The sequence below is a fragment of the Schistocerca americana genome, unplaced genomic scaffold (assembly GCF_021461395.2).
Source record: "Schistocerca americana isolate TAMUIC-IGC-003095 unplaced genomic scaffold, iqSchAmer2.1 HiC_scaffold_386, whole genome shotgun sequence".
NCBI classification, from domain to species: Eukaryota; Metazoa; Arthropoda; class Insecta; order Orthoptera; family Acrididae; genus Schistocerca; species Schistocerca americana.
Genome location: NW_025726111.1, coordinates 130001 through 140237, shown reverse-complemented (window position 1 = coordinate 140237; position 10237 = coordinate 130001). Strand labels below are relative to the sequence as shown.

At 55.9% G+C, this 10237-nt stretch overlaps 2 non-coding genes across 2 annotated transcripts; both read right to left on the bottom strand.

Annotated features, from left to right (window-relative positions):
- Positions 1-2855: 2855 nt before the first annotated feature.
- LOC124581989 lies at positions 2856-3010 on the bottom strand. Its single transcript, XR_006973618.1, has one exon. It is a non-coding gene; the product is annotated as a 5.8S ribosomal RNA (ribosomal RNA).
- A 351-nt stretch (positions 3011-3361) lies between these two features.
- Positions 3362-5271, bottom strand: LOC124581997. The gene has a single exon (XR_006973626.1). It is a non-coding gene; the product is annotated as a small subunit ribosomal RNA (ribosomal RNA).
- Between the last annotated feature and the right edge of the window lie 4966 nt (positions 5272-10237).

Here is a 10237-nt window from a genome sequence, read left to right as displayed (position 1 = left end):
CGGAGGAGCACGCTAAGGCGGACGCGGCCTCGCAGCAAGGAAGATCCGTGGGAGGCCAAGGCACGGGACCGAGCTCGGATCCTGCACGCAGGTTGAAGCACCGGGGCGCGAACGCCGCGCAGGCGCGCGCATCCTGCACCGCCGGCCAGCACGAGGCCAACCAACGGCGAGAGCAGACCACGCCCGCGCTAAACGCCCGCACTTACCGGCACCCCTACGGCACTCACCTCGCCCAGGCCCGGCACGTTAGCGCTGACCCACTTCCCGACCAAGCCCGACACGCCCCGATCCTCAGAGCCAATCCTTATCCCGAAGTTACGGATCCAATTTGCCGACTTCCCTTACCTACATTATTCTATCGACTAGAGGCTCTTCACCTTGGAGACCTGCTGCGGATATGGGTACGAACCGGCGCGACACCTCCACGTGGCCCTCTCCCGGATTTTCAAGGTCCGAGGGGAAGATCGGGACACCGCCGCAACTGCGGTGCTCTTCGCGTTCCAAACCCTATCTCCCTGCTAGAGGATTCCAGGGAACTCGAACGCTCATGCAGAAAAGAAAACTCTTCCCCGATCTCCCGACGGCGTCTCCGGGTCCTTTTGGGTTACCCCGACGAGCATCTCTAAAAGAGGGGCCCGACTTGTATCGGTTCCGCTGCCGGGTTCCGGAATAGGAACCGGATTCCCTTTCGCCCAACGGGGGCCAGCACAAAGTGCATCATGCTATGACGGCCCCCATCAACATCGGATTTCTCCTAGGGCTTAGGATCGACTGACTCGTGTGCAACGGCTGTTCACACGAAACCCTTCTCCGCGTCAGCCCTCCAGGGCCTCGCTGGAGTATTTGCTACTACCACCAAGATCTGCACCGACGGCGGCTCCAGGCAGGCTCACGCCCAGACCCTTCTGCGCCCACCGCCGCGACCCTCCTACTCGTCAGGGCTTCGCGGCCGGCCGCAAGGACCGGCCATGACTGCCAGACTGACGGCCGAGTATAGGCACGACGCTTCAGCGCCATCCATTTTCAGGGCTAGTTGCTTCGGCAGGTGAGTTGTTACACACTCCTTAGCGGATTCCGACTTCCATGGCCACCGTCCTGCTGTCTTAAGCAACCAACGCCTTTCATGGTTTCCCATGAGCGTCGATTCGGGCGCCTTAACTCGGCGTTTGGTTCATCCCACAGCGCCAGTTCTGCTTACCAAAAGTGGCCCACTTGGCACTCCGATCCGAGTCGTTTGCTCGCGGCTTCAGCATATCAAGCAAGCCGGAGATCTCACCCATTTAAAGTTTGAGAATAGGTTGAGGTCGTTTCGGCCCCAAGGCCTCTAATCATTCGCTTTACCGGATGAGACTCGTACGAGCACCAGCTATCCTGAGGGAAACTTCGGAGGGAACCAGCTACTAGATGGTTCGATTAGTCTTTCGCCCCTATACCCAGCTCCGACGATCGATTTGCACGTCAGAATCGCTACGGACCTCCATCAGGGTTTCCCCTGACTTCGTCCTGGCCAGGCATAGTTCACCATCTTTCGGGTCCCCAACGTGTACGCTCTAGGTGCGCCTCACCTCGCAATGAGGACGAGACGCCCCGGGAGTGCGGAGGCCGCCGCCCCGTGAAGGGCGGGGAAGCCCCATCCTCCCTCGGCCCGCGCAAGGCGAGACCTTCACTTTCATTACGCCTTTAGGTTTCGTACAGCCCAATGACTCGCGCACATGTTAGACTCCTTGGTCCGTGTTTCAAGACGGGTCGTGAAATTGTCCAAAGCTGAAGCGCCGCTGACGGGAGCGATTATTCCGCCCGAGAGCATCCCGAGCCAACAGCGGCGCGGGTCCGGGGCCGGGCCAGGTAGGTCCGTCATCCGGGAAGAACCGCGCGCGCTTGCCGGGAGCCCGAGCGCCCAAAGGGGCGAATCGACTCCTCCAGATATACCGCCGGGCAGCCAGCCAGGACACCGGGGCTCTGCCCAACAGACGCGAACCGAGGCCCGCGGAAGGACAGGCTGCGCACCCGGGCCGTAGGCCGGCACCCAGCGGGTCGCGACGTCCTACTAGGGGAGAAGTGCGGCCCACCGCACACCGGAACGGCCCCACCCCGCGGCGAGTGGAAAGGCAACCGGACACGACCCCGCCGCGGATTGCTCCGCGCGGGCGGCCGGCCCCATCTGCCGAGGGCGGAGGCCAGTGGCCGGATGGGCGTGAATCTCACCCGTTCGACCTTTCGGACTTCTCACGTTTACCCCAGAACGGTTTCACGTACTTTTGAACTCTCTCTTCAAAGTTCTTTTCAACTTTCCCTCACGGTACTTGTTCGCTATCGGTCTCGTGGTCATATTTAGTCTCAGATGGAGTTTACCACCCACTTGGAGCTGCACTCTCAAGCAACCCGACTCGAAGGAGAGGTCCCGCCGACGCTCGCACCGGCCGCTACGGGCCTGGCACCCTCTACGGGCCGTGGCCTCATTCAAGTTGGACTTGGGCTCGGCGCGAGGCGTCGGGGTAGTGGACCCTCCCAAACACCACATGCCACGACAGGGCGGCAGCCTGCGGGGTTCGGTGCTGGACTCTTCCCTGTTCGCTCGCCGCTACTGGGGGAATCCTTGTTAGTTTCTTTTCCTCCGCTTAGTAATATGCTTAAATTCAGCGGGTAGTCTCGCCTGCTCTGAGGTCGTTGTACGAGGTGTCGCACGCCACACCGCCAGCCGGCTGTGCACGCTACCGAGTAAGTACCGGTATGCGAACCGCCAGGCGACGGGCGCGCATCGCACGTTTAAGGAGGCGCGGCCGGCCCCACAGGCGGCCGCGACGCTCCCAGGTCTGCGAAGCGGGGCAAACGCCGCGCGCTTCAGTATACGTAGCCGACCCTCAGCCAGACGTGGCCCGGGAACGGAATCCATGGACCGCAATGTGCGTTCGAAACGTCGATGTTCATGTGTCCTGCAGTTCACATGTCGACGCGCAATTTGCTGCGTTCTTCATCGACCCACGAGCCGAGTGATCCACCGTCCTGGGTGATCTTTTCTTAGTTTACACTGTCTCTTTCAAGACAGTTGCATAGGCGGGACGTAGGCGTGTGGCGGCCCCTGTTCAAGCGTTCTGTGTCCAACGGCCTCACGGCCGATGGGCGTCGTACGGCTCCACACCGGAGCGGACAGGCAGTCGGGCGAAAGTCATTCAAAACCGGCGCCAGGCGCCAGGTGCCGCAGGCCAGCCGCTCCAGCGCTTCAGCGCTCGTACCACACAACATTGGCGTTAGTTTTGAGAAGCACGCGTGGTTCCGCACGCGGCGCACGGCTACTGCGAGCCGTACAGGTAGCGTGTTGCGCGACACGACACGCACATCGAAAGACATGCAGTCTAGTCGGTAATGATCCTTCCGCAGGTTCACCTACGGAAACCTTGTTACGACTTTTACTTCCTCTAAATGATCAAGTTTGGTCATCTTTCCGGTAGCATCGGCAACGACAGAGTCAATGCCGCGTACCAGTCCGAAGACCTCACTAAATCATTCAATCGGTAGTAGCGACGGGCGGTGTGTACAAAGGGCAGGGACGTAATCAACGCGAGCTTATGACTCGCGCTTACTGGAATTCCTCGTTCATGGGGAACAATTGCAAGCCCCAATCCCTAGCACGAAGGAGGTTCAGCGGGTTACCCCGACCTTTCGGCCTAGGAAGACACGCTGATTCCTTCAGTGTAGCGCGCGTGCGGCCCAGAACATCTAAGGGCATCACAGACCTGTTATTGCTCAATCTCGTGCGGCTAGAAGCCGCCTGTCCCCTCTAAGAAGAAAAGTAATCGCTGACAGCACGAAGGATGTCACGCGACTAGTTAGCAGGCTAGAGTCTCGTTCGTTATCGGAATTAACCAGACAAATCGCTCCACCAACTAAGAACGGCCATGCACCACCACCCACCGAATCAAGAAAGAGCTATCAATCTGTCAATCCTTCCGGTGTCCGGGCCTGGTGAGGTTTCCCGTGTTGAGTCAAATTAAGCCGCAGGCTCCACTCCTGGTGGTGCCCTTCCGTCAATTCCTTTAAGTTTCAGCTTTGCAACCATACTTCCCCCGGAACCCAAAAGCTTTGGTTTCCCGGAGGCTGCCCGCCGAGTCATCGGAGGAACTGCGGCGGATCGCTGGCTGGCATCGTTTATGGTTAGAACTAGGGCGGTATCTGATCGCCTTCGAACCTCTAACTTTCGTTCTTGATTAATGAAAACATACTTGGCAAATGCTTTCGCTTCTGTTCGTCTTGCGACGATCCAAGAATTTCACCTCTAACGTCGCAATACGAATGCCCCCGCCTGTCCCTATTAATCATTACCTCGGGTTCCGAAAACCAACAAAATAGAACCGAGGTCCTATTCCATTATTCCATGCACACAGTATTCAGGCGGGCTTGCCTGCTTTAAGCACTCTAATTTGTTCAAAGTAAACGTGCCGGCCCACCGAGACACTCACTCAAGAGCACCCTGGTAGGATTGCAACGGGGTCCGCCTCGGGACGCACGAGCACGCACGAGGCGCGTCGCACGCCTTCAGCTCGCCCCACCGGCAGGACGTCCCACGATACATGCCAGTTAAACACCGACGGGCGGTGAACCAACAGCGTGGGACACAAATCCAACTACGAGCTTTTTAACCGCAACAACTTTAATATACGCTATTGGAGCTGGAATTACCGCGGCTGCTGGCACCAGACTTGCCCTCCAATAGATACTCGTTAAAGGATTTAAAGTGTACTCATTCCGATTACGGGGCCTCGGATGAGTCCCGTATCGTTATTTTTCGTCACTACCTCCCCGTGCCGGGAGTGGGTAATTTGCGCGCCTGCTGCCTTCCTTGGATGTGGTAGCCGTTTCTCAGGCTCCCTCTCCGGAATCGAACCCTGATTCCCCGTTACCCGTTACAACCATGGTAGGCGCAGAACCTACCATCGACAGTTGATAAGGCAGACATTTGAAAGATGCGTCGCCGGTACGAGGACCGTGCGATCAGCCCAAAGTTATTCAGAGTCACCAAGGCAAACGGACCGGACGAGCCGACCGATTGGTTTTGATCTAATAAAAGCGTCCCTTCCATCTCTGGTCGGGACTCTGTTTGCATGTATTAGCTCTAGAATTACCACAGTTATCCAAGTAACGTGGGTACGATCTAAGGAACCATAACTGATTTAATGAGCCATTCGCGGTTTCACCTTAATGCGGCTTGTACTGAGACATGCATGGCTTAATCTTTGAGACAAGCATATGACTACTGGCAGGATCAACCAGGGAGCTGCGTCAACTAGAGCTGAGCAGCCGGCCGCCCGGGAGTGTGTCCCGGGGGCCCGCGCGAACACGCAAGCGTCCGCTCAATTATTCTGCAAACAGGAGGAGGCTGAGCTCCCCTGCACAATACACCTCGAAACCCTCTCAGGTCCCGGCGGCGCGCAGCGCCGTCCTAAGTACTTGGTCGGGTTCGAGAGAGGCGCAATCGCCCGGAGTTTGGCGAGTAGACGCTTTAGGTGCGACCACCCGTGCTCCCAACTGAGCTTGCCGCTGCCGACAGAGGCCCGGGAGCGTGCTGTCGTGGCATTGCCGGCGGGAGACAACACGCGCCACCTACGGTGGCCGGCAGCTCCAACGCCAGCGCCACAGAAGGACAAAAGCCCCACTTGGGTGCCGAAGCGAACTCTCCCAGCACAGCGCACGCGCCAACACGTCCGCACAGCTGCGATACAATCCACCTGCGAGAACCGCAGAGGCGACCGAGCAGCAGACGGCGTCGCGGCGCCGAGCGCCGGGCGGCGGCGCATCCTCAGCGCACACAGTCCTCAATCGGACCAGCACACTGCAGATGTCCACCGCGCTTCGCACCGGGCCCGCGAGGACCTACTTTGGCCGCACGGCGCCGCGTGCAGGGTGCGCCGGCGCGCAGCTGCGCCGCCTGCCGCCTCCGTCGGCCGGCGCGCCTGCCACTGGCCGCCCCCACCAGCCGGCTGTAGCGCGTGCGCCCACGCACCGCGCGGCCAGCACGCCGGAAGGCCCCCCCTCACCGGCCGGGGACGGTCCCACCCAGCCACCGCCGCGTATCGCTTCACACCCACATGCCATTCACGTTCGTGGGCATGGTGGGTATCGCTGAAACAACCGGTTGGTAGCTCAACCGATCGTCGCCATCACTGATTCACCTCTAGCGAGAACAACCGCACCACAACGGTTTACCAGTTCTTCATTTGCGTAACGTCACCAGCAAACGTAGACGTCCATCGCCATTTGCAAATTCAACGATTGTTGCATGCCTGTGTCAGGTGTCACGACACACTATGTCTGCCCACATACACGCAACAACATGTGCACGCTTCGCGAACACGTGGAAGGTGGCCCCCGTACGTATGCGATGTCCATTGCGCGAACGACTGTCAACCGGCCTCTGTCGCATGTCGCAGATGTGGAACGCAGTGCACCATGCTATCACGGTGTGTGAGAAGAGACGACTACGTCTGACAACACGCGCCACTACATCAACAGACGGCTCATGCTGATCGCCATCCACGGCATACCATACTGCAATCCAGCTCTTATAGGGAGACGACACGTAGCTGAGTGCACAATATTTGGACCGTATGGTTCGCCGTTGTTGGCGCAGTCGTGGTACGGTCACACATGTACCACGATGTATCATTCAGTACATGAGGACCAATGTGCGGTACAGTGTGTGATTTGGACGTACAACATCAGCGGACAGTTGCCACAAGCCGTACCACAACGTAGGCTGTGCTTCGCCATGCGAATGCCAATGAACAACTGCGAAGGGCATTGAGCATGTACGTCCTGCCGCCATCCGCATTACAGTGTATAGCTGCAAGGTGTTTAACATGAAGCGATACTCTGGGGACCGGGCAGTGCGAGTAGCAAACTATATTGCGGGGGTTGCAGTTAGGCAACACTACACTAATTTAACGCGTCGTATGACAATTACAGAGCAGGTTAAGGCCCAACGTGTGTTGGGTTAAGGCCCAACGTGTGTTGGGTTAAGGCCCAACGTGTGTTGGGTTAAGGCCCAACGTGTGTTGGGTTAAGGCCCAACGTGTGTTGGGTTAAGGCCCAACGTGTGTTGGGTTAAGGCCCAACGTGTGTTGGGTTAAGGCCCAACGTGTGTTGGGTTAAGGCCCAACGTGTGTTGGGTTAAGGCCCAACGTGTGTTGGGTTAAGGCCCAACGTGTGTTGGGTTAAGGCCCAACGTGTGTTGGGTTAAGGCCCAACGTGTGTTGGGTTAAGGCCCAACGTGTGTTGGGTTAAGGCCCAACGTGTGTTGGGTTAAGGCCCAACGTGTGTTGGGTTAAGGCCCAACGTGTGTTGGGTTAAGGCCCAACGTGTGTTGGGTTAAGGCCCAACGTGTGTTGGGTTAAGGCCCAACGTGTGTTGGGTTAAGGCCCAACGTGTGTTGGGTTAAGGCCCAACGTGTGTTGGGTTAAGGCCCAACGTGTGTTGGGTTAAGGCCCAACGTGTGTTGGGTTAAGGCCCAACGTGTGTTGGGTTAAGGCCCAACGTGTGTTGGGTTAAGGCCCAACGTGTGTTGGGTTAAGGCCCAACGTGTGTTGGGTTAAGGCCCAACGTGTGTTGGGTTAAGGCCCAACGTGTGTTGGGTTAAGGCGCAACATAGGTTAGGTTAAGGCGCAACATAGGTTAGGTTAAGGCGCAACATAGGTTAGGTTAAGGCGCAACATAGGTTAGGTTAAGGCGCAACATAGGTTAGGTTAAGGCGCAACATAGGTTAGGTTAAGGCGCAACATAGGTTAGGTTACGGCGCAACATAGGTTAGGTTAAGGCGCAACATAGGTTAGGTTAAGGCGCAACATAGGTTAGGTTACGGCGCAACATAGGTTAGGTTAAGGCGCAACATAGGTTAGGTTAAGGCGCAACATAGGTTAGGTTAAGGCGCAACATAGGTTAGGTTAAGGCGCAACATAGGTTAGGTTAAGGCGCAACATAGGTTAGGTTACGGCGCAACATAGGTTAGGTTACGGCGCAACATAGGTTAGGTTAAGGCGCAACATAGGTTAGGTTACGGCGCAACATAGGTTAGGTTAAGGCGCAACATAGGTTAGGTTAAGGCGCAACATAGGTTAGGTTAAGGCGCAACATAGGTTAGGTTACGGCGCAACATAGGTTAGGTTACGGCGCAACATAGGTTAGGTTAAGGCGCAACATAGGTTAGGTTAAGGCGCAACATAGGTTAGGTTAAGGCGCAACATAGGTTAGGTTAAGGCGCAACATAGGTTAGGTTAAGGCGCAACATAGGTTAGGTTAAGGCGCAACATAGGTTAGGTTAAGGCGCAACATGGGTTAGGTTAAGGCGCAACATGGGTTAGGTTAAGGCGCAACATGGGTTAGGTTAAGGCGCAACATGGGTTAGGTTAAGGCGCAACATGGGTTAGGTTAAGGCGCAACATGGGTTAGGTTAAGGCGCAACATGGGTTAGGTTAAGGCGCAACATGGGTTAGGTTAAGGCGCAACATGGGTTAGGTTAAGGCGCAACATGGGTTAGGTTAAGGCGCAACATGGGTTAGGTTAAGGCGCAACATGGGTTAGGTTAAGGCGCAACATGGGTTAGGTTAAGGCGCAACATGGGTTAGGTTAAGGCGCAACATGGGTTAGGTTAAGGCGCAACATGGGTTAGGTTAAGGCGCAACATGGGTTAGGTTAAGGTACAATATGGGTTAGGTTAAGGTACAATATGGGTTAGGTTAAGGTACAATATGGGTTAGGTTAAGGTACAATATGGGTTAGGTTAAGGTACAATATGGGTTAGGTTAAGGTACAATATGGGTTAGGTTAAGGTACAATATGGGTTAGGTTAAGGTACAATATGGGTTAGGTTAAGGTACAATACGGGTTAGGTTAAGGTACAATACGGGTTAGGTTAAGGTACAATACGGGTTAGGTTAAGGTACAATACGGGTTAGGTTAAGGTACAATACGGGTTAGGTTAAGGTACAATACGGGTTAGGTTAAGGTACAATACGGGTTAGGTTAAGGTACAATACGGGTTAGGTTAAGGTACAATACGGGTTAGGTTAAGGCACTTGGGGGGGGGGGGGGGCCCGGTTTGTTGATTGTGATTATCGTAAGTAAATGACTGCGGCATCATCTGATTTGCCACGTCAGGGTGCACCTTTGGCTCATAACAGGCGGCGCTCTGATTCCATGCTTGTGGCAGACCTGTGTCTTTCATTCCTGCCATTGTTTGTGTGGTGTGACAGGAGGCAGTATTGTGATGTTGGGTGCACCCCTGTCTGGGACATGTGTGGGTGTTGGTGGCTTAGCTGAGCAATGGTGGTTGTCGGAAGGGTGGGATATTCTGTTTTCCGAGTGGACCTCCCGGTCTGGTTATGATAGTGTGGATTGTCTAATGTGGCAGAGAGGATGCACTGGGTGTTGTTCCATGCTGGTGCTTACATATTGTCTGTGTGCCTGTTACAGGCAGAGAGTAGTGCGTGATAAGAGTGTCTGGCTGACGTGTGATTGTGAGCAGAGTCTTTCAGCATGTATACGGACAGGTCTATACATTATCTGTATTCTGATGGCTCTATCTATTACTAATCAGCGCCGTGTATACGTTTAATCCGGTTCCAGTCGAAACTATTGTATCTCTGTACATTAGTGACACGGCGAGCCCGCTATGTAGTTACTCGTCTCGGCAGCTTCCACCGGTGTATGGCAAATGATTATAAGGAATCAGTCTAGTCGTCAATACCGATAGTCTGACGTCACATGTCTGGGGTGGGGGACGCTGCGCCCTTCCGGTGGGTCATGGCCTAGGAAGACTCTTCCCACGCAGGGGGGCTTGGACTGTCATTGACTCTTCCGAGTAATATACTTGCCGTACGTTTTTGCGACTGCGAGTGCAACGCTCACCGGTACCGACATGGATGGAGCGCCTCCTAGCTGCCGCTGAGCATCTGCATTCGTACAGCGAGCAACGCGATCGCGTCTGTAGCTCGTACGTGGTACGGCTCGCAGCTCATGTATATGGACAGCGGGAATGTCGCATATTGGACATAACTCTTCATGAAACGCACGTTATAGGGGTGGATTGCACATTGCGAGTGCGAGCAAAGTCCGCCGTTCATCCGCTGGAGTTGCGAGTTGGGCGGTTGGGGTGGGGCACGAACGGGTGCAGGTGGAGTGATTGCCGGTCCACGACTTCGTGCGGCAGAGGCGCTGGCGTTGGGGTGGGGTCGAAAGAAGGGCACTG